Here is a 6,673-nt window from a genome sequence, read left to right on the forward strand (position 1 = left end):
CTTAATTTGACTGGAGTAGCCTACAACTAGAAATCAAAATGAGCGGCAACATACACATTAATAAGAAGGTCTGCGTTGATGGCATTTATTTGCGTGTATTGCCGTCTATGTAATGCCCTTTACTCGTGTTTTGGCTGGTGTCGTCTGCTGTACTGCAGCTACACTACCTTTTCAGGCATAGTATTCGCAGTAGGAAGTGACATAAAAAGTTATAAAAACATTGAAGTTTTCAAATGTTGAATATCTGCGACTAAGCAGTTCTCATTGGTTGCAGTACCCGCAGTAGGAAATGACATCAAAATCATTACGTCATAAAAACTTCACAGTACCGTAAAAGCGCACTGCAATGTACAGGGTGATTCTCTAACGGCGGGACATAGGAGATTCGTGTTAGTTGACTATAGCGCTCAGGATGATGGTATCTGAGAGCGCTGATTGGTCAATATCATGTAGTGCCAACATGAAATGGTCCGTTACCAATAGATGAATAAGAAAAATGAGACCCATTCGCCATTTTGGAGTGGAGAAGTATTTTCATGCTAGTTGTAGCAGAAAGAGGTGTGAAATGGAAAAATGTCAAATAGTGAGGTTACTAAAATAAAAATGGAAAATAATGAATGGAAAGTTCGAATATTCTTACTTTCCATTCATTATTTTCCATTTTTAGGTAAAGTTTAAAAATAATCTATTAGTCTTATCGGACCCAGTCTTCTAAGTATTTATATATATACATTAAGAATTAATGTTACAGAAAATTTAAACGATTATATGGAATGTAAAAAAATCAAATAGAATACATTTTTTAAATTTATAACAATTTATGAGAAAAAATATTTTATTTCTTATATTTATCATTTATTAGCTACCACCTATATATAATTTTTGTTATATGTTTGACGTTCAACACGCAAAATTATTGAAAATATCGCAATCGAAGGGTGAAAAATAGACAAAAATTAACTTGTAGGTGAGAGTGGGGCAAAATGATCCCATGCCGAATAATTTAAAATAATGAATTTATATTTATAGATACGATAGACAAAAGCTATAATACTTTCTATAAAAAAGTAGAAAGCATATTTTAGTGCTAACATTCTGAATTTTATGAAAAGAAAACGTGTTATTCAAGTATAATAATCGCTTAAAGCGCAAAAAGCGTGAAAAAAGTACACTGGATCCAATCTTCTCAATAAGTCTCGTTTTTAAACTGTTTGTTGTATGAAAAATACATTCGTTGTCATCATCGTTACTACTTTTTGAGCACCGGCTGCTTCTTACAAATGAATCCACTGGGATCGTTTTGCCCAAAATGAGCTGCGCATCTTTCATCGAATCTTAAAATTTTACCAAAGCCGATTTTAAATTAATTTTAAGAGGAAATAAAAGTTAATACCTATTACGATTTACCCAATTTTGCAATTTGAAAAGTATCCCCACATTTATTTCCTATATGATTCAAAAATCGCTTATCTTACAGAAAAATGATGAAAAACATATAAATGCCGCTAACAATTTTTTACGTATTAAAAATAGACATTACAATATTTTAAGATTATTTACCTGATATGATTATGTGCGAAAAAGGGATTTGGAGCAAATTTGAAATTTCCCTCTGCCTATCCCTTCTCTAGTTCTCTGGACGTTGGAAGGAGACGGGGGTAGGAGAAGGAACGGTGGAAAGTAAGATTTTGAGGAAAAGACAGTAGGCGTTAGGTTCTTGTAATTGAGAGTTAGATTAATTGTTGCCGATAAAATTGGATTCGGCTTTTCTTTAATCCTGTCATTTTTATTTCGAACCTTCACAAAATCCCGAAGTATGAAAAATCCTTACATTATCAGAAGTGGGATAAAGGACGGAACTGAATATCTTCTCATACGCGTTGTACTTTAGCTATTTGCTCCCGATGGCTAGTGGTGTGATTTATATAAAGTTATGTACTCTTATATAAATCAAGTGACGAAGTGATGGTCAGGATAGCCGAGTGAAGAGGTAGTTCAGATCGCTGTACTTTTTGAGGGATTGGTGGACAAGGTGAAAATAAACGACAGTGCGGAATATAAATTGATCGAGCAACAATGCATCTGAGTAAATAATCATTGGTGCAGCTGAAACATTTGCTTCGGCGAGCGAATCTACCCTACATCCGGTGTGAAAAATGAACTGATCTCGAGATTGATAGGAATCTATCCAGAAGGCGTTATCCCTGAGGCAATGATGGTTGATTCGGCAGAAACCGATCCTAATCAGGGAGACGAGTGCATCGGTCCAGCCTCAAACGATTTGTTGGCTCGCGAATTGGAAATTGTTCGCAAACAATTAGAGTTGGCTGAAAGAGAAGCCGAGATAACGCGTCGGGAAAATGAAATTTTACGTGGAATACCTCGTAGCTCGAACGATAACGGTCGTGGCCGTCATGTAAATATAAAATTCGTTGCTGACCTTGCCAGTGATTATGGTGGGTCAGGTGATGCTTATACTGTATGGGAGAGACAAATATTGCTTATTCGGGAAACATACGACTTGGACGACAACCATCTAAGACTATTGATCAGCTCCAAACTAAAAGGTCATGCACTAAGATGGTTTCACTCTAAACCAGAGTTTATTACAATGAATGTTGACAACTTGCTAATGGAAATGAGAGAGATGTTCAATCACCAATCAACTAGATTATCGCTGCGCAAAAGATTTCAAGAAAGAGTTTGGAAGCCAAGTGAGTCTTTCGCTGATTATTATCATGATAAAATGATACTAGCGAATAGCATATCCGTCCAGGAGGAGGAACTGTTGGAGCACTTAATAGAAGGTATTTCGGACGAACGACTCCGAGATCAGGCGAGAATTCAACAGTTCGATTCCCCCGCTAGTTTGTTGCGTGCATTCCGGAATATTTCGTTGAAACCGGGCCCAAAACCATGATAGCAGACACCTCAACGCCAACAGTTGCAGTTCCAAGTAAACAACCTACATTCATGAAACAAAGATGTTATAATTGTGGTCAAGAGGGACATCTGTCTTTATTGTGTCCCAAACCAAAAAGGCCTAAGGGATCCTGCTTCTCCTGTGGTTCAATGGGTCACGTCATCAAGGACTGTCCGAAGAGATCTGGTGGCAGTAGAACGAGCAATGATGTAACTACGGCCCTCGTCGAATCTCCACCTGCTCAGTGCACAGAGGAATTAGAAGAATCGACCGGACATCACCTGCAGCCGACTCGGGAACCCATGAATGCGGCGAAACGCGAGTATTGCGTTTTAATCAAAGAAACGCGAGCGAAAAACTATTACGTAGAAGCACTGATCGATTCGGGTAGCTCCATAAGCATTATAAAAGAGAGTATTTATTTATTGTATTTCTCTGAGTACCCTTTGGAGAAGGGATGTCTCGATAAAACGTATAGGGGTTTGAACAAATCGCCTTTAGTCAGTTACGGGAGCATTGAGCCTCAGATTTGTTTTAAACTAATGGAAGGTCATATCTTTAATATTAGATTTGCGGTTGTCCCAGACTCTACAATGAGTTACGACTGTCTCATCGGTCGCGAATTTTTAATGCAATCACAATTGACAGTAATATTAGGCTCTAAAATTAGCATGAGTTATGCTGAAGCTATCGAAGAAATATTACACATTGACATAGCTGAGGAAACAAATATCCTAGATAAAATACGCGCAGGCTTGGATAGTATTGTAAATTTTAAAGATCAGGAGAAGCTTATCGACTTACTAGATGTATATCTACATTCAAATTGCGAGCCGCCAACCATTGATTACAAATTTAAAATTTCGCTTATTGATAGGAGCAAGCCCTTTTATTTTACACCTAGGCGTCTCTCCTGGTACGAGAGGAACGAGGTAAAGAAAATAGTAGATGATTTACTGGCTCGAAAGATTATTAGGCCGAGTAATTCGGAATTTTGTAGTCAGATTGTTTTAGTTGCGAAGAAAAATAAGACTTACCGTATGTGCGTTGATTACAGGCAGCTAAATAAACTCACAATCAAGGATAGGTATCCCCTACCCTTGATCGATGATCAAATTGATCGCCTTGCGGGCGCTTCAGTATTTACAAGCCTGGATTTAAAAGATAGTTTCCATCATGTACCGATCTGCGAAGACTCGATTAAGTTTACATCTTTCGTGACCCCAGACGGTCAATTTGAATATTTGAAAATGCCATTTGGACTAGCTAACGCGCCTGCTGCTTTTCAGCGCTATATACATCTAGTTCTTAGACCCTTGCTTGACTGTGGCAAGATCCTCGTTTACTTGGATGACATACTTATCGCAACCAGCACTGTTGAGGAGAATTTAAAAATATTAGGCGAAGTATTGAACTTGTTAGCAAAATTTAAATTGGAATTAAATTTTGGTAAGTGCTGTTTCCTGAAGAACAAAATGGAATACTTAGGATACATAGTATCGGCAGAAGGCATCACTCCCAACAATTCTAATGTTGAGGCTATACAGAATTTTCCGCAGCCAAAAACTGTCAAACAGGTGCAAAGCTTTGTAGGGTTGACAAGCTACTTTCGTAAATTTGTACCAGATTACGCGCTAATTGCTAAACCCCTTCACGATTATATTGAACGAGGAGCTGACCTCCCATTTGAAGAATACGAACTAAAAGCTTACAAAGCGTTGCTTGATAGGCTCACTCGTCATCCAGTGTTGAAGTTTTATAAGTCAACAGCTCGTACAGAGCTACATACAGATGTAAGTTCATATGGCTATGGGGCAATTTTAACGCAAGAACAGAGTGACGGGAAAATGCACCCAATTATGTATTTTAGTAGGCGCACGACGGCCACCGAAAGTCGTTATCATAGCTACGAATTAGAAGCGATGGCGATTGTGTATGCTATAGAACGATTCCGTATATATTTACAGGGGATCAGTTTTGTAATCGTAACTGATTGTAACGCGGTGAAGCAGGCATTTGTGTGACAAGAAGGATATTAATCCTAGAATTAGTCGTTGGTGTTTGGCCCTACAAAATTATAGTTTTACTTTAGAACATAGGCAATGTGAACGAATGCGTCATGTTGACGCTTTAAGTAGAAATGTGCTGGTGGTGGAGCCATTATCTTTTGACCAGATCCTAGTGTACAAACAGCTTCAAGACACTGCTATATAGAAGATGCATCAAGAACTAGAGATTCGGGAGAATAAGAATTTTGAATTACGAAACGGGATAGTATACAGGAAACACGGTAAAGGCCTATTATTCTATGTCCCGGAGAATATGGTCCACGCTGTTATACAAGCATGCCATGATAGCGTTGGACATGTAGGTGCTGCAAAGACTATTGAGCTGATTACTCGGTCTTATTGGTTTCCGGGCATGCATCCGTGTGTAAAGAATTATATTGATAACTGCGTTAAATGTATCACTTATACGGTACCAACGGGCAAGGTAGAGGGCAGACTGCATGTTTATGACAAGGGATCGAAACCATTCGATACGCTTCACATAGACCACTATGGGCCATTAGAACGTTCGAAACGCGGGAATAAACATATTCTATTCACCATCGACGCGTTTAGTAAATACGTGGTACTCTATCCGGTCAAATCAACAGCCGCTAAGGAAGTTATTTGCTACCTGAAACAGTATTTTCTGCATCTGGGTACGGTTAGACGGGTGGTATCGGACCGAGGGAGTTCATTCATATCAAAAGAAATGACTGAACTGTTCTCAGAGCTGAAAATTGAGCACGTAAAGGTCGCAACTGCGTCGCCGCAAAGCAATGGCCAGGTTGAGAGGGTCAATAGGTTTTTGAGAACAATATTAGCAAAACTGACCGATAAAGAACCGTGGGATGATATGTTACTTCGAGCCCAGTTCGTTATTAATAACACTCACCATAAATCCGTGGGTACCACGCCAAGTTTATTGCTATTCGGCTATGAACAAATTGGTTTCATAAATGAGAACTTAAAAGAATATTTGGACCAAATAAATGGTCACGAATCTGACCGGGAACACCTTAGAAGTATCGCTATCGAGAAAAATCGAAGAGCCTAAGAATATAATCAACAGCATTTTGATAAGAGGCATAAGAGTGCACATGAGTATGAGGTAGGTGATATTGTTATGATAAAGAACGTAATCACTGTCCCTGGTCTAAATCAGAAATTATTACCGAAATACAAAGGGCCCATGTTGTGCGAAAGGTGCTCGATAGGGATAGATATGTTATATCTGATATCGAGGGATTTCAACTGAATCCTAGACCTTTTACAGGAGTATTTAGCCCTGACCGCATGAAACTGTGGATCAAAGGTATGCGACCGGACGACATAAACACTAATGTTAAATCAAGTACCTGTAAATATTGTACATAGTAGTTAATAAGATCGTTGTTTATACTTTACCTTATGTGATCTCGGCACAGAATGATGATCTATTCTCGATAGTTATCAGTGCTTAGCGTTAGTTATAATTTAGCAATTAATCCTACGACTTTGTAATTAATTACAATATGAGACTGACTGTCGAATCCAAACGAAAAAAAGAGAGAGAGGGAATGTAAAAGATTTTTATAGGATTATACTCGAAACGATTACTTATTCCTGAGCTACGGTCGGGCCGACCGTATGTCAGGAAGGCCGAACTGTAAGATTATGTACCTGATATGATTATGTGCGAAAAAGGGATTTGGAGCAAATT

The sequence above is a fragment of the Prorops nasuta genome, unplaced genomic scaffold, assembly GCF_024137725.1.
Source record: "Prorops nasuta isolate Cenicafe-Biocafe unplaced genomic scaffold, Cenicafe_Pnas_1.2 PNAS00023, whole genome shotgun sequence".
Classification (NCBI taxonomy): Eukaryota; Metazoa; Arthropoda; class Insecta; order Hymenoptera; family Bethylidae; genus Prorops; species Prorops nasuta.